This window comes from Paroedura picta, chromosome 13 (genome assembly GCF_049243985.1).
Source record: "Paroedura picta isolate Pp20150507F chromosome 13, Ppicta_v3.0, whole genome shotgun sequence".
Classification (NCBI taxonomy): Eukaryota; Metazoa; Chordata; class Lepidosauria; order Squamata; family Gekkonidae; genus Paroedura; species Paroedura picta.
Window position 1 is genome coordinate 25021117 of NC_135381.1, and position 18472 is coordinate 25039588.

The 18472-nt window shown below is 43.9% G+C and overlaps 1 long non-coding RNA gene across 2 annotated transcripts; it reads right to left on the reverse strand.

The window, feature by feature from the left end:
- Positions 1–1171: 1171 nt before the first annotated feature.
- LOC143822760 (uncharacterized) lies at positions 1172–16622 on the reverse strand. 2 transcript variants are annotated; one of them, XR_013226254.1, is made up of 5 exons: positions 16524–16622; positions 9086–9209; positions 2713–2759; positions 2144–2208; positions 1172–1460 (listed from the first exon to the last, which is right to left on the reverse strand). It is a non-coding gene; the product is annotated as an uncharacterized LOC143822760 (long non-coding RNA). The 2 variants fall into 2 exon arrangements; XR_013226255.1 differs by lacking the exon at positions 9086–9209.
- Positions 16623–18472: the final 1850 nt, after the last annotated feature.

Here is an 18472-nt window from a genome sequence, read left to right on the forward strand (position 1 = left end):
TGCCGAAGGCTGCTTATGACAACCCTCAAAGCATGCTTAATGTAGAACCTGCGGGTCGGGACCCCTTTGGGGGAAGAACGACCCTTTCACACTATGACTAAATTCCACAGGTGACTGCAGAGTCAAAATGGTTAAAAACCCCTGCTGTAACCACTAATCTGTAGTAGATTGTTCCCCTGATGAAGGCTATTTTTTCAGAGGAACATGCAACCTTGTTGGATAACCTTGGACTGTTCACAGTCCTGACAGAGTTGTTCTCACCAAGCAGTTCTGTCAAAGCTAGGTTCTACTTTTTCAAGGGAGGTCAAAACTTTGCAGCCAATATTAAAATTTTCCAAACCATGTTTATTCTGGAACTTTTTTCTATGTGTATGGGGGTACAGGCCTCACTGTGGGAGTTGAGAGGAAAGAAGAGATTGAAATTTTGCTAGCTTTCTCCCCCTCCCCCTCAAAACACTTCCCCCGCCTGCTGCGCTGAATGGCCCCCAGGCGGTGCATCGCTTTCTTGCGGCTCGTTGCCCATCCCATGTCCCTGGGCGCCAGGGTCTGCAGCGGACCAGGCTGCACATGCCTGCAACACACTGGCCTGTTGATGATCCCATCCCTAGCCCCCGTGGGTGGAGTGCCACCTGGGTGAGTCCTGCAGGCCAGGGAAGCCCGTCCCTCCTGCCTGCTTCCTTGGCTGCCGTGCCATGCCAAGTAGTCATCGCTGTGCACCGTTCTCCATTCTTTTCTGTTTTCTTTGGGGGGGGGTATCCCCCTACAGCCGGCCAGACACCAAGCACTGCAAGAAGCGGACCGCTCAAATCAGCCTCCCCCACTCTTGCTACACCCAACCTCTCGGCCTGATCTTACCTGCGGCCCAAACAGCACATTGTTTAGGTGGCAAATGGCATGGGGAGGCCATGCAGGAGCATGTGGAGCCTTCAATAGGCCCACGGCCCCTCCTCCTCTGCCCATCACAGAGCTGCCCATCGTTGCTCTTCATTGGACACCCTCCACGGCATTAATGGCGGACGTGCTTCATCATGGCCGCTAATTGCTTGCTAAATGCATCCAATTGGAGATGTCGCATTCCAGGAGTATGAAGTCAATGCAATGGTCTGCGGGCTAATATTTGGAGGATATTTCAAGCAGTAAAGGATACCACCAAGAGTTAGATTTCCACCTGGGTTTGGTTTTCGTACTGCAACTGGGGAATTCCCATTTTATTATTTTTAAGAGACGTAGGCAAAAAGATGTTGGGGGAAGAAATCAATTCTCTCGTCTCTCAGCAAAACCCAGCCCGTGGTAAGCTGCTATAACTTTAAGTGCATAAAGGCAAATGTTGTAAAGAGGTCACCCTAAAGGTCATGCAGCAGGTTCAATGTGTCATTGGATAAATGATGGGATCACATCTGGAACAGTTTGGAGAATAAATAAAATAGGAACGCTCATATATCACTGCTCACCCTTCCGATCTGTAAGGGAAAGAGAAAATAAATTCTCTAATAACCTTGTAAAGCACATAAAAGATATTGAATACACTCATGACATTCTGCAGCTATAACGTACTGTGCTAAATAATGATTTTCAGAGTGGTGAAGGGAGAAAAGGAAAAGGTTGCCACAGAGTTTGAATATTACTTGTAAAAAAGTTTTATCATGATTTGTAAGGGTATTTATTTGCCTCTTAGTACTTTTGAGTCATCTGAATGAGTATTATTCCATGCAACAAAAACAGACTTTTGCTTTTGGATCCGCACCCAACTAAGATCCCAGGTATTCTTTGATTTATACTTTATATAGTTGGACTTTATATAGAGTGGGAAAATAGTTTTCCATTTTGTTATATACAAGGCTGCATTCTTGCTTATATTGCAACCACATTCAGTACCCCGCATGGTGCATTCCAAAGCCCTCTGGAAACCCACATGGACTCTAAACTGTCTTTCTGGAGGCTGATCTATTACTGGCTATTGAATTAAGATAACTATAGGCTGTGTATTATTTTACTAGGCTATTAATAATAGGCCCCCGTTGTAAAACATCAATGGAGGGGATTGAGTGACTTCAGTCACCCATGAAATGTGTAATGTTAATAACAGCCTTGTAAAAAGCCATTCAGCAGTGAAGAGCCCTAAACACCTATGGGGAAATCCTACCTTTTTGACGCCAAAGGAAGTCACTGGTAACTGATCATGTGGGCCTCATGGCTGAATTGGATACTCTGAAAGGTGAAAGGTGCTCTTTCAAAAACAGTAACAGAGAGGGGGAACATAGAGCTGCTCTTTTTTTTCACTGTTGAACAAATTATGTGCTGTATGTTTTCTAAAACTGCAAACAGTGGTCTCTGTCATCTGTTCCAGTACAGAGCCAGCTTGGTGTAGTGGTTAAGACCAGTGGCCTCTAATCTCGAGAACTGGGTTTGATTCTCTACTCCTCCACATCCAGCCAGCTGGGTGACCCTGAGCCAGTCAGTTCTCTTAGAGCTGTTATTGCAGAGCAGTTCTCTCAGAGCTCCCTCAGTTCCACCTACCTCACAGGGTGCCAATTATGGGAAGAGGAAGGGGGGGGGTGATTGTAAGCTACTTTGAGACTCTTTTGAGTAGTGAAAAAAGGGTGCAAAAACCAGTTCTTCTATATAGGTTAACACTTTCAATGGGCTGTGAAAAACCCATGCATATTCATACGGATCATCTTACAGAAGTAAGAAGGTGTATGGAGTACTTACCACAGGTCAGGCAACAGATCTTCTTTTCTTGATTCCTGAATTGCATTCTGTGACACATAAGAGTAATATATGTCAATTTTATTGAAGGATGCATAACAACCAGTATGCATTGCCACGTGTAGGTTTCAATTTTTAAAAAAGCTCTAGAGCAGGGGTAGTCAAACTGCGGCCCTCCAGACATCCATGGACTACTATTCCCAGGAGCCCCTGCCCCCCATGGCAGAACAGAGATCCAGTCAGATATCATCCAGATCCTAGCCCAACACTACTCTGACACCCTAACCACTGAGTCCTGATTGAATAGGACTCATTCATAAGGAAGAAGCTTATATGAAACATTAGTGCAACATATGAAACATAGTGCAACATTATTGTAAAAATTTTGTTTCCAAAGTAATGGCCGCCTCACTTTTGACTCAGAAATCAAATGTGGAAAGGATTTGGCTCAGCCTTAGTGAAAAGTCTTCCCTTGGAAGGGAAGAGTTGAATCTGTTTTGCCAAAATCCATGACAAGCCTTGGAAGAAAATCATGAAAGTGAGATAAATTGGGCAAAGGGATATACCCTTAGCTTCTGAATATATCCATTACTGCTTCTGGAAACATTTGTTGCTCTTAGCAATGACTCACACTAGCCCCTTCTCCCATATTTGCACATGCAGACACCAGATATGGGCACTGTAGGACAAGCACCCATAATCTCCTTCAAAGTGTACTATTAGCCATGCTGTGGGATGCTAGGGATGAGCAGCATGAGCTCACGAGCTTTGCATGAGCAGCAGATGAAGACCCTCTTAAAAAAAAAAACCTGTTGGGTACATGTGAAGTCTTTTGTCCCGCCAGCATCGTGTTTAAATCAGACACCAATTAGATGACGTGGAAATTTAACCAGTTGGGAGAGTCTTCAGTTCTAAAGCCAACTCAAGAACAGATCCAAATCTCTAAATCTTCCCCCTTATCCTAAGCTGTGCTGGAGGTCATCCAAGGGTGGGGCATTTGGGGCCACTCACATGCACAGAATCAGGGCCAAGGTAGCACAGCTGTGGAGTGCCGGCACAGTTCCTAATGGGGAACAAATGGGTTGAAAGCCAACCCCTTGAATATTTTCACTTATATGTTCACCCTTTCCTTTGCTTTTGTCTCAGTGACCAAAAACACAGTGTTGAGGGGGGATGCTTTTAAGAGCACTAGACGTTGTAAGTGAGAGAGCAATGGGGTGTTGCTGGCAGAAACACTGGGCGTCTAGATGTTGGTAATTGATAAGGACACCAAGAAATGAAGTAATTTCCCGACCTCTATCCTGCATGTTTATCAGAGGCTTGTCTGCTGGGAAGGAAGGGGGAAAAGAGTAATCTGAGCCTTGGCAGAAAACCTGTTCTTTCTCCAAAGTTATTAAGATTTCCAGGAGTGCTGGCAGAATTTTGGAGGGAGTCCATATGAAAATAAAGGAACTTGGCCATTCTGAAAATATCGTACAGGGACTTTAAAAAATTGAACTGATTTATGCTTTTAATGTTTTCAATACTGTATAAATTAAGTCTGAGTTCCTGGGCAGGCTTCAAGAAGCAATTTTATGTGTTCCCAGCCCTGAAAAGACTAGTTTGAAATTTCCTTGTGTCGTAAGGCTGCCGCTTGCATTTAAGAAATGCTGATACTTTGCATCCATAATATGTTTAAAGGAGGAATGTGGAAAAAGGCTTTGCTTCAGTGCATCAGAAGCAGTTGGAGAATACCTTGAGGTTCTGTCAGCCTTTCCGTGCTGTGCACTGTGAAATATATTAGCAATTTAAAGTTTCTGTATGTTCACTTCAGGGCTGAATTAACAATGGAGTCACTCCTGGGAGAATTGAAGCACTGAGAAGTCTCCTCTGAGGAGGACGGCAATTGTTCTATTAGGCCTTGATGGTTTGCCTGGTTAATGTTCCTTACTTGGCAAGTGGAATTGGGGTCTTCACAAAGGAGTGTTTCCCAGATATCCTGATAACTGAGGGTCGAACGACACATGAGGCTGGAGTTCTGTGACTGAAACTCCAGATGTGTAATGCATACCTAAAAAGCAGCTGCACGGGAAGCAACTTGGATCAGGGCCATGGTGGGGAGAAAGGAAGAGCATATCTCTCCCTAGATCATTTCCCTGGTCAAAAATGAGCACATGTGAAGTTGCCTTATACTGATTCAGATCATTGGTCCATCAAGATCAGTATTACTCATCCCAACTGGCTGGTGCTGCTGCTCGTCAGGCTCTTAGAGTCTTTCATATCTGTAACTCCTTTATCCCTTTGACAGGAGAACACATTGAAGGATTGAATCTGGGACTTTCTGCTTGCAAAGAGAATGCTCCAGCACGGAGGTCATCAACCCCTAGTCTGCGGCCCGGTACCGGGCCGCCAGGAACCGCGCCTGCCTCTCTCCCCCACCGCAGCGAGAATCTTGCAGGCTGCGAGTGAAGCGGCTGCTGAACTGGCCACCAAAACAGCCGCTTCGCTCGTGGCCTGGCTAGCTTCTTGCTGCTAGAGGGGGGGAAGAGGCAGGCGCGTCCGCCGGCACACCAGTGGACACAAACACGCATGCGCAGAGCTAACTCTGCACATGCACGTTTCCACGTAGCTGCCGCACATGCGTGGTGCCTGGGCCGCCGTCTCTCCCCCATCCCCGGAGGCGGTCCTCAACCGCAAAAAGTTTGGGGACCGCTGCTCTAGCAGTTTAACCTCTGCCCCTTCCCTAGTGTCATAATCTTAAACAAGATCCGTGCCCATCCACCCCTGTACTGCTTTTATGGTGAGATCACACACCTGGAGTTTCCACTCCTGTCTTTCAGGGACACTTTTCTCTCAATTGAAATTGGAAGCATACTTCATCTTTATATACAAAGGAGGTTTGTTTGTTTTTTTGCTTTTGAAGTATGGAAGACAAATGAACAACCCATCCCCTGAAGATCCTATCCCTTGTGTCTTTAAATTTATCGCAGTTCTAAGCCTGCCTTCTGAAGAGAGATGTCAGAACAGTAACTCATGCAGAGATGCAGACAGCCTCATCTGCTAAAAAGTTATTTTAAAGTTTTACCACACGGTCTCATCACACAGGATAGGGATTATTATCACAAAGTATGTCATGCCTCAAGGGGGAGGGAAGAAGTAGCAAGTCTGTGACAATTCTTGACAAATGAGAGGGGGGTATTTGAATGAAGGCCATAAACTTTAATTGATTTAACCAGCTTAAAACTTTAATTGATTAATCGGCAGATGCGCAATTTTAATTGGTGAAAGAAAATTTTAATTGGCAGGGCTTAATGCTAACAGTCTGTTCGTTTTTTTAAGAATCTGTTTCAGTTCACGAGTGTGAAAAGAATGGGGGAAACACATAGATGTGCAATGGCATTATATCAAAATGAAATGAAATATAATAAAAAGTCATACATTATGACTAACAAACATGAGAGTGAAATCAGGACATATGTACCCAATTGAACTGAAAGAATCTATAGCATGAACAAGGTCGAATGATGCAAGGTTCTTAATTTTCAGACACAATCAATATGTACCATTTTATTTTAGAAGTGTCTGCTTGTACCAGGCCTCCAGATAATTTTAATGGGCACGTTAGGTTTGTCATGAGCTCCAATTCTTGTATTTGTTTGTATCACACATCCTTACTCAAAGAACCCACAGATGTCTATAGCCAAGCACGTTCTATTCAGGTTATTATTGTTGTATAATAGTTAAATGGGTGGCTCAGGCCATCCACAGATGAGATGGATTTTCTGCTTGGGGAGGCAGGACACTGAGGCTCAAGCAACACTATGGTGTCACTTTTCAGGAAAACCTGGAAATCTTATAATACCGCTCCAGGAATAAACTCTATGGTTTTGCTTCTGGGTTTTCTCTGTAAGTGACATCACGTTGTCAGCTCAACAGCCATATGTGTGTGTGTGTGTGTGTGTGTGTGTATGTATGTATGTATGTATATGTGTGTGTGTGTATATATATATATATATATATATATATATATATATATATATATATATATATATATATATATATATATATATATATATATATATATATATATATATATATATATATATATATATATATATATATATATATTTATTTATTTATTTATTTATTCTCTTCACGCAGAGGGGGGGGGAATGGGAGCTGGGGGCAGGGGATCCCTCACCCCCATTGGGATTGTCAACCCTAGTTGAATCCCATGGAGCCATTCTGCTGATTTCTGTCAGGGCAAGGAAACTTTTCCTGAGAGACACAGGAGAAGCCTCCTGCAGCAGAAGAAGCTTTTTTGCCCCAGAAGAAAACACCACAGTTTGCATAATAGATGTGCAGTATTCAGTTACCATTTCCCCAATCACTGCACGCTAAAACATAGCAGATCTGATTTACCTTGATTAATTTGAAGGTCTAAAACATTACTGTTTACCCTTATAAAGTTGTATGATTGCAGGTTTTGGGCTGTTCATCTCGAATGCTTTTATCCTCAGCAAACTGATTCACCGTATGTGTTTGACCATTAATTGCAATTCCCTTGCCTGGTTGGATTATTTCTGATAGTATTCGCCTGAATTCCAAAGAGACTGCAAATAGTAAATGGGAAAGAGATATGCTTGTGTCTTGTAAAAGGAAGTTGAGTCGTGAGCTGAGGATTTTTCACATCTAACATTTTACACACAGATCAAAACTTGTGCCACTGCAGATGAATGAGAGGTGATTTGAGGTCTAGGATATTAGATACACACATTTTCCCTTGCTTGAAACTGTGAAGTCATGCGGGTGTTAAGAGATAGATTGGGCAAAATGAAATACAGCAAAGGTGACTGCATTTTTCATAAGGCTGATGAGGAGAATGGCTTTAGGTAGGAGGGTTATCCCAAAGGGGTAACTGCTACAAGGGTGACTGATTTCAGTTTGTGTTGTCTGAGATAAGGGAAATTTGGCAAGTGTACTTAGCATTTCTTTTAAAATGATATTTCAGGAAGCTTTACCACAGAGATTAATATTCAAGAACGAAATGGAAGAAGAAACTGGAACAACAGAGGCCAAGAATGAAACTCTACAAATAGCATTGGACAAGGACCAAAAGCCAATGGTTTTCAAATATCTCTCGAAGCCTTGAGAACTCAGGTTTTAAAACTGGATGAAATAAATTTTACATATGAATAAAATGCTACCCCACCCAATTTGTCTTTGTAATCAAAAACTGATGGTTCACCATCAAATATTCTGGTTACATTTTTGGTCCCAATTAAGTGATTCCAAAATCAAATATCTAGGTGTTGACCTGGACTCTAATAACGCTTGCCTGCTTGTAAACAGTGCTAGATTACTATTTTTCTTTGAAATAAATATTCAAAAACATTTAACCTACTGGTGCATCAATTAATTTAAATTTACCAGTAACTGCTGCATTTCCCACCTTTGGCTTATATATGAGTCAATGTTTGCCCAGATTTTGTGGTAAAATTAGGTACCTTGCCTTATATCCGGGTAGGCTTATATGCAAGTATATACGGTATATAATATTACTAGAATTAAAGCCCATTGGAGCTGATATAATGGCATTAGAATGGGGAGGGGGTAATTAGAAAGGAAGGGAGTGATGAAGATAGAGAGATACAAATATATAGAGAGGAAGAGGATAGGGGAAAAGAAAGAAAGAGAAAGGAAAGAAAAGAGAAAGGGAAAGGGAAAGGAGTGGGAGCCAGAAATACAGGCAGAAGGGAAGAAATTAAGGAAGAGAGACAGAAAGGGCAGAGAAATATAGAGAGTAAGAGAGTGAGAAGAAGACAGAGAGAATTATATAGAAAGAGGGAGAATGTAAGAGACAGAAATTAAGCGAGGGAGAGAAGTAGAGGTAGAAGGGGGAAGAAAAAGGGAGAAAAATACACAGAGAGATAGTTAGGAAAAGTAGAAGAGTGACAGAAAGGGTTAGAGGGATAGAAAGGGAGGAAGAAAGAGAGAGACAGAAAGACAGAGATATAGAAGAGATGTAGGAAGAAGTAGAAAGGAAAGAGATAAGCCATCCACCTCACCCCCCATGCCTCCTGTTGGGCCGGAAAGCCACCCCCCTCCCCCTCACACTTCCCGGCCCAAGGGGGAAGGGTAGCTATCCCTCCCTGTCACACTCACCACTGGGCTGGGGTAGCCAGGAGCACAATGGTGGCAAGTTCGCCAGAGCACTCCTGGATGGGGCTGTTAGGGGGTGAGGACTGCGCACATCCTGATTGGCCCAAAGTCTGGACAGTCTCCACCCACTCTCCACCCACCTACTCCTTAGTCTTTTATATTTAACAGTGCAAGCTGTTACAGATGTATATAAATGTACATAATAAACCAAGATCATATGGTTGATCTTCCTTACATCAGTCAAAAAGTACACAGCTTTGACTGAGAGGAGAATTCAGATTTGATTGAGGATTCCATTCTGTCAGTGACATTGATGGTATCAATCAAAAGTCAAAAATGGTCACCAAGTAGAGCCATCCCTGGGAAAAAGGAGAATAGAGAAACTGACATGATATATCTTTTGCTTTAGCTCTCATTTCCTACAGTTGCCTGCTGATATAGATGAAGATGATAGTGGTTTAAAATCATCTACATGGAGATAAATGGAAATAAAGCTGTCTGATGTCAAATTGCCTACTAGAGGGTGCACATGGAAAACACATGAGGATCTGGAAAAACAACAACAAAGAAACTGGAATTTAACAGCAAGTAAAATGAAAATGAGGAGAAGCCTGGGTGGATGCAAGATTGACCCAAGAGTTGTTTCTTTTTTAATAATAATAACAACGGTGCTATCAAGTCACAACTAACTTACAGCAACCCCTCATGAAGTTTTCAAGGCAAGAGATGACCAAAGGGGTTTGCCATTGCCTTCCTCCGCATTAAACCACCACTTTCCTTGGTCGTCTCCCATCCAACTACAAACCACAGCCAACCCTCTTCTAAGTTCTGACCAACTAGTCATCAGTACACTACCCTGGGCAAATTAAAATCCTGCCTTTCATCTCTTTGGAAAACATGAAGTTGCCTTTTGGACACATTGATCAATTGTTCTATATAAGTTGATATTGCCCACTTCAACTGGCAGAACCTCTCCAGAGCAGGGGTAGTCAACCTGTGGTCCTTCAGATGTTCATGGACTACAATTCCCATGAGCCCCTGCCAGCATTGGGAATTGTAGTCCATGAACATCTGGATGACCACAGGTTGACTACCCCTGCTCTAGAGTATCAAGGAGATGTCTTTCACATCTGGCCCTTTTAACTGGTGATGACAGGCATTGAACCTGGAACTTTCTGCACAGAGGTCAGATACTCTAGTATGGGCTTCAGCCACCATTATATAGCACATTAAATAGTCAAAAGTAGACTGTTTCTTCACTTCCTCCCCTTTGCAACTGTGTTTATAATGCTGAAAAGCCAATAGATATCAGGAAGAAGAGCCAGTTCTCTACACGGAGGAGTCTCATAGCAGCTTACAATCACCTCCCCTTCCTCTCCCCACAACAGGCATTTTGTGACATCAGTGGGGCTGTGAGAATTCCAAGAAGACTGGCTGTGAGGAAGCCCTTTGTTCATTTCTCGATATGAACAAGCTGCTAAACTGCCTGTCCAGACTCCAGAGCCTAGAGTGGGATTTGGCAAAGGGAAAGATTCCATACATACAAGGAGAGCCAGTGGGCAGTGCGGTAAAGCAGCAAAGTACTGTCAGGGATCTCGGATTACTGGCAATATGGAGACAGGAAAACTAGGAGCCTTGGTCTTTCCACTGTCCAGTAAACACATTAGGACATGGCTAGGCAAAGAGAACAAGAGCAAATCAGCTGCCATGACAGGGACATCCTGATGAAGGCTTGAAGTATGACTGGAAGAAGGAGAGAGCTGTGCAGGTGGGTATGTCACAAGTGCAAGCCATTAAAAGTCCTCTGGACTAGACCAAGGACAATGCCATAGTTATGGGCAACCAATGAAGGAGAGGAAGAGGACGACCTTTGGTGAAGTAATACCCTTCCTTCTCATCTAAAGTTATCAGCGATGGCTGGAGGAAGACACCAGGATCGTTACTAAGTTTTCCATGGTGAAAAATATATAATGGTTCCCCACAGCCTCCCAAAGGAGGCTGTGGGGAACCATCATATGTTTTTCAAAGGTCCTGGTGTCTTCCTCCAGCCAGAATAAGCAATTATTCTATTTCCAAGACATTTTCCCATTTGGAATAGGCAGCTGTGGAATTTCTGCATGCTCCCTCTCCATCTGTGACTGGGCCAGCTGTGACTTCAAGGAATCGGTAGCACAGCGATGCTATTTCCACTCTCTTCGAATCTAAGCATATGAAGCCCCCTCTCCCTTGAGTCTAACATCATCATCATCTCCAGCTGGCAGAACCTAACAGTTTGAACATCACCGCTTGGATCTTTTCATGATCCGCTGTGCCGAATTTGACATGTGCCACTGAAAGGTAAGCGAATTCTTATTTCCTTTCACCAAGTTTGTGCTTCCTTATGTGTCCTGCTCTATTTCCATTCACACTTCGCATCTAGCTGATTTCTAATTTACATCATAATGTTGAGTGCTGTTTACACTGAGCCACATAAAGGTATGTTTTACATGTTACTGTGGTGCAGTCGTTAACATCATACTGCCTGTCCCAGGGAGGTTCAGGAGTCTATTCAGAACAATCCATCTGTCTTCTGTCTCCAGCAGGGGCTCCCCCTGTGGGCTTGAATATTACAGTTGAGATGTCAAAAGGTACATGCTGCAAGAGCTGTCTTAAAGCACAATTATATGGGGAAAGTTGCTCGCTTAAGGCATGCTGCCCATGTTGCTGACGATGATGATAAAAAGACAGACTCCAGAGAACACTGTATAATTTGCCTGTCAGGGAGTCCAAGGCTTGAACCTCATAGCTCAAGGCTGGGATCAAGGCTAGACATCTCCAGGAATTAAAACTGATCTCCAGATTACAGAGATCAGTTCCTCTTGAGAAAATGGCTGCTTTGGACAGTGGAACCCGCTGAGGTCCCTTTCCTCCCCAAACTCTGACCAGGTATCTCTCCCCAAATATCTCATAGAGCAAAAAGTCTCCTCATATTTAGTACATCTTGCAGACTTGTTACCAAGTTGGACGTGAGGAGAATTCTTACAGTCTACATGTATAACAAGGCTTCTCTGAAGTCTTATCACTGTATATGCTTATGGAGAGCCAGTTTGGTGTAGTGGTTAGGAGTGCGGACATCTAATCTGGCATGCCAGGTTCGATTCTGCACTCCCCCACATGCAACCAGCTGAGTGACCTTGGGCTCGCCACAGCACTGATAAAACTGTTCTGACCGGGCAGTGATATCAGGGCTCTCTCAGCCTCACCCACCCTACAGGGTGTCTGTTGTGGGGAGAGGAATGGGAAGGCGACTGTAAGCCGCTTTGAGCCTCCTTTGGGTAGGGAAAAGCGGCATATAAGAACCAACTCTTCTTCTTCTTCTTCTTCTTATCACTGCAAAAAAATTACAAAAAGGATACATTTTTGTTGCAATTGATGGGAATCTAGTGAGTATGTCTTGCCATTTCCAAGGAAGTGACGAGAGATGCTAGCACATAAAGCTTTCAAATTATTGTAGACAATGTCTAAACATGTTAAAGTACTCCCATCATTAACCCAGTACAGATTAGTATAGAGCAGGGGTAGTCAGCAAATGCTGGCAGGGGCTCGTGGGAATTGTAGTCCATGGACATCTGGAGCACCACAGGTTGACTACCCCTGGTATAGAGTACTGGTAAGAAAGGGTTGGAATGGAATCTCCCATCTTCTGCACTGAGCCCACCTAGAGAATAGTGGGTTGGAGCTGGTAGCCTATCAGCAGACGGTGTTAATGGTCACAACTTCCCCATAGTTATTTCAAACCCTGAGAAAGTTTATTCTGGGATGACAGGACTCATGTGGACTAAGAGCCATCTGGGTGCTGAGAATGCAGAAAGGAAGGGGAGGGGATGAAATTAACCTTTCTGCTTCTTCCATCAGTATACCTCCACTGACAGAAGAGAGGGAAGAAGGCTGCTTTGTCACTTTTCCCTTCCAAAATGACTGGCTGGAGGGGAAAACCTTTTGCAAACCCTATGTGATAATTTATTTGGGGGAGGGGACTGTGAAAGAAGATAAAGCAGCTACTAGGTTTTAACAAGTCGTTGCATGTTGCCAGATAATAAGTCAACTATTTTTTATAAGCCCCTCTGACCTTAATGCTTATGAAGTAGTGATGGGGGTTGTATAGCTCCCTGGAGAAGCAGCATACACATTTTCTAAATAAATAATGAAATAAAGCTTGCATTTTAGTGGAGTGTTTTATTTCTCAAAATTGTTTTTCTATCTAGCTGAGAGGTCATCCAAGGTCTCCTTTCCCAAATGACTCTGCCTCTTCTCCCTTGTTTTCTCTTATGCTCAAAAGTACCTCTTAAACCTTCTGCATGATTCTGTCTCCCTCACTCCCTTCTAATATCTTTTTGGAACCCACCTTTGCTATTATGGCTTGGGCATAGGGTTGCTAACCTCCAGGTAATGACTGGAGATATCCCACTATGTTAACTGAACTCCAGGCAACAGAGATCAGTTCATCTGGAGAAAATGGCCACAATCTATGGCATTATACTCCCATTCAAGTCCCTCCCCTTTCCAGACCTCAACCTCCTCAGACCCCACCCCACAAATCTCCAGGTATTTCCCTGGCAACCTTACTTGATTGAAGCTTTGTTTAGCTGACTGGGATAAATGTGTCTCATATCTTCATGATATGTGCTGATTTTCAGGTTGCAAGCTCCTCAGGGCAAAGACCTGTTTTCATTCTGTCCTGTAACATGACAGCACACTATAAAAATAATTAATAACGCTGCCCTGAGATGTCCATTCACAAGGGAGTGGCATAGATGTCTCAGAATAAATAAATGTATAATAGATTTATGCATTGTTTAACACATTCGAGTGGTTAACATAATTTTACAATAGCAACTCACTACTGGTTTCTCCTGTCTTTCTGACAGAAATGAGGAGGTGTTGGATAATTATCTTTCCAAAAGGATTATTAGTCTTTGCAAGAGCATCAAAAGCTGTGGTAGGCTTATAACCTTTGCCATTCTCTCTTGATTAGACAACAAACCTGCATGAGGTGGGGGGTGGGGGCCTTTTTTATTTTGATACATTAAAGCTTTTGCATTCCTCAGTGAAGCACCAGAACTGGATGCCCTTTGTCAAGGCCAGTTGCTGGGAATCTTTTTTTTAGAAGAAGAAGAGCTGGTTCTTATATGCCACTTTTCCCTACCCGAAGGAGGCTCAAAGTGGCTTACAGCCGCCTTCCCATTCCTCTCCCCACAACAGACACCCTGTGGGGTGGGTGAGGCTGAGAGAGCCCTGATATTACTGCTTGGTCAGAAAAGTGTTATCAGTGCCGTGGCAAACCCAAGGTCACCCAGCTGGCTGCATGTGGGGGAGTGCAGAATCGAACCTGGCATGCCAGATTAGAAGTCCGCACTCCTAACCGCTACACCAAACTGGCTCTTATAAAGTAAAGGGCTTGTAGTTCATTTATACTTCACAATTTTATGGTGCTGTGATCAGAGCTATAGCTCAGCATTGTTTGTGCGCCTGCAAAATCTTCCCCTTGCACAGAAGGAGGGGTTTTGAACAATCTGCAGGGACTGCAATGTTTTTGACATCCAGTCTTGAAGTGTGCAGGGAACTTGGAGGACCTCAAGAGAGCCAGACAGATGCTTCAGTTTTGTTTGGAGCCCTTTAAAAGAGAGGGTAGCCCCATCTGTTGATGGAAGCGTGATACTGCAGCCAGGGCTGTTATTTCCTTCCCAAAGCTCTCTCACCAGGGATCTGCCTTTCCCAGCAACTACTGCAACTTTATTTCTATGCAAAAGCAGGGCCTGATTAGCTATTTATAGGGAGATTTTGTTAAAAGGTAAAGGTAAAGGTATCCCCTGTGCAAGCACCGGGTCATGTCTGACCCTCAGGGTGATGCCCTCCAGCGTTTTCATGGCAGACTCAATACGGGGTGGTTTGCCAGTGCCTTCCCCAGTCATTACCGTTTACCCCCCAGCAAGCTGGGTACTCATTTTACCGACCCCGGAAGGATGGAAGGCTGAGTCAACCTTGAGCCAGCTGCTGGGATCAAACTCCCAGCCTCACGGGCAAAGCTTTCAGACAGCTGCCTTACCACTCTGCGCCACAAGAGGCTCTTATGGAGATTGTGTTATAAGTCTTTAAATGGCCTTTAGGATCCTTTTCACAAGACTTTAAAAATAAATAGTGGCAAAGGGAAATGGCATTGCATAACTGACAGCTTTTACATTATAGTTCAGGGGACCCACAATTCACTCTAGTGCCTGCAAATGCTGGGAAGATTAGCCTGCACTACTTCTTTTGAAAAAGACAAGAGTGCACTGGTAACTCACAGTAGCTCCCTCTCTTTTTCTTGCAGCTGATAGAGTTTTGATGGGAGACCTCTCCAGCCACCTTTGTAAACAGCCTTCCATAGATACTCATTTACCTGTCTACCAAGTAGTCTGGAGGCAACGTAACCTGCCCCAAGTCCTGTCTTTCCCATCTCCCTGCTTAGCTGTTAGGCTGCAGAAGATAGCTCATACCTGTTGCTAACTACTCTCTTCACACTTAAGCACAATTAGCAGCTCTGCCATAGCTGCAACCCAGTGCCCAGTGCAAATGGTGAAATATGATTAATTTAAAATAAGGTGGGCAGCGTGTGTAGGTGGGCGGAGGCGGGTGGTGGCATAAGTGGGTGGAGGCGGCAGCCGGTGGCCAGCAGAGGCAGGCAGAGGTGGCAGAGCCATGGTACTGGACGTCTCCACGCTGCCTCAATTGTTGTGCACCTGAGCACGTGTGTGCACATGCGCCACCCGCCTGTGCGCACAACCACCTGTGCAGGCACGCTGTTGCTGCCACCAAAATTAGGGTCGTGGCACCAGTAAGGTTGAGAAACGCTGGCCTAGTGTAACATCACCCAATAACATTTATGCTTTTTCTTTAGCTGCAGCAAAGCAAAGAGCAGTCACAGGGGAACTAAGTGTTCAAAGCTCTTGTGCAAAAAATAGGGAGTTACCTAGGGTTTTATATATCTACCTCATGTCTAACTTATAGGGTTGGCTCAGATGCCTGGACAAATGCAATAATTCCACCCCTTCAGTCATCTCCAGGACCACTCCAAAGTCTCCAGACCAGTCCTGGAGCCCCTGACGTGGCATGGGGTCACTGGATCAACACTTACCACTTCAAACTTAGAAAAACAAGTAATATTTTCTAAACAACCCTACTTTTTTGCACCTGCTGGTATCAGATATTGTTCCATCAAGGATGTGAAGTCACAGTGACCTAGATTCTTAGTCAAAACATAATTTCTTAACATATCTGAAAGGCACTCTTTACACCATTTCATTGTGGGTGAAAAGTTATATATAACGGCATTTCTAAATACAGAAAGAGAGAACAGACCAAAAGTCAATTTCCAATAACTGAACAATCAGTTAGAAAACTGTAATCATTTCCTTAAACACCACCCCACCACCTCTATGGGGTTTGAAGGGGCCTATACTGCCCTTGCTGGCCACACCCAGTAGCAGCTTTATTGGAGAAGCCTGGGCAGCAAGCCCAGCTGGAGCAGAGTCAGAGTTCAGTCCGAATCATCGAGAGTTAAACAAGTCAGTGCAGAGCAAGCCAAAGAATAGTCGAGCAGTCCCAAGGTCAAAGTCCAGAGAATCCAATAGTCAAACAAAGCCAGTTCACTTTACCAATGCCGTAGTCAGGAGCGAAGCCAGAGGTCAGTTGAGCCCGAGATCAATCAGACATTCACAGGAGCAGAGCCAGTCCGGAGGGTACTTGCATAGATTGCATCCACGCCAAAGAGCCATTTCTGTCTTCCTAAATGCAGCCCAGCTAATTAGCTGCACCTGGGGGATGACTCACCCATCCTCCCCGGAGCTAACCCAGCTGGACCCCATCTATTCTGGCAGCGTGCCTGCAGCCTCTGGTATCTTCGACGTTCTGCCAACCCCACCCTATGGCTTCGTCTGAGTCGCTCGGGCGATTCATCTGAATCTGATTCAGACTCCTGCTGTGGCAGTGTCCACAATCTCTCATATGCTGGGCCTGGCTGACTTGAGCAGCCCTCCCCAGTGTCCCTGTCAGAATCCCCTGTTTCTTCAGCCAGAGCTAACTCAGATGCCAGCTCTTGTTGCTCTGGCAACCCCTGGGAGATGGGAGGTGGCAGTGGGGGCATGAGAGGGCCTCTTGTCTCCATTGTCAGTTGCCAGGTACATAGTCTTGCATGACCATTAACTTTACTGAGGAGGAGGAATTCAACTGAAGTCAGCACATGAGGTCATAAAAATATTTGAAACTAATAATTAAAAAAAATAAACTATGGCCTGCTCTATCTCACAGTGGTATGAGATTGAGCAGTATACCGAGGTATTTTTTTTTTTACTGTGCATCCATATTTAGTTTAAACATTTATTTTCAATCTCATGTTTATCATGATCTTTGTACAAGTGTACAAATCTGCTCCCCTCCCACACTTCATATCTCACATGTTTCCAACAACAACCCTGTGAGGCAGCTTAGGCAAAGATGAAGTGACTAGACTAAGCTCATTTCCTGAGTCATATGACACTGAATTTTATAGCTGATGTTCAGAAATATGTGTGTGGTTTGCAAGGGATCTTGAACATTGTGATGTAATGCAGCATGCGAGGATATTATCAATTTTGTTTTTTAAAAAGACAAGCTTCTCCTCCCCTGGCACTTTTTTGTTGTACATGATTTCATAAAAGGATCTTTAAGATACCACAAAGGGACCAATGGCAGACACAGTGCCTGGGGGATGTTAAGCCCTGACCATTAAATAATAAAGCTCTTAATCGTTACTTTTCAGGAGATTTGCATTACTTTATTACTCTCATATGGACAGTTCAGATGTTCATCTCCTCCTTTCTGATATTTATCTGTGCGATATAACAGTCATTGCGCCATTACTGAGAATCACATAAACATGGCTTTTAAGTGTGACAAGGGGACTGTTTCTTCTTGTTTAGTACAAGCAACCGGAGGGGGGAGTAGAAATCACACCATTTCATTCTTCTTCACATGCAGCTTTTTATTTGAGTTGATGCAGTATTGTGTCATAGTTCAAACTAGGCATAGTCATTGATTGTATTGTGGAAATGCAGTGAGCAGATGTAAAAGAACGGTCTGTGCTGCTTCCTCATTAGAAGATTCTTTTTCTAAGAGAGCTCTCCCAAAGCATTTCAACAATTGACTGAAAAATCTGTCTGGAGAAGGTAATTGTCTTTAATGAATATCACTAGCTTTAGATGGCACTTGAATCGCCCCAGTACTAACAGGTAAAACAGAGCAAAAGTAGCCGAGGAGGTAAATACAATCATAATGAGATCATCAAGTGGAGCCCTGTTTTGTGGGTCACTGCCTCCAGGAGGTCTGAAATGTAAGACAGAACCTTCATGGTGATGGGACTCAGATGGAGTCTCTTTTCTAGTGAGGAACTCCTGACACCATCCACTGAGATCCAGTTGTAATATCTTTTCTGCCTAGTCTTTGGTTTTAGGTATTTAACACTATGTCACGAACCGTGGGCTGGTCCACTCGACCAGAAGAGACCCCCTTCTACAAAGCTGCTCCAAACACATGTGGTGCTAAGATGTCAGCCTTTATTGAAGGGTCC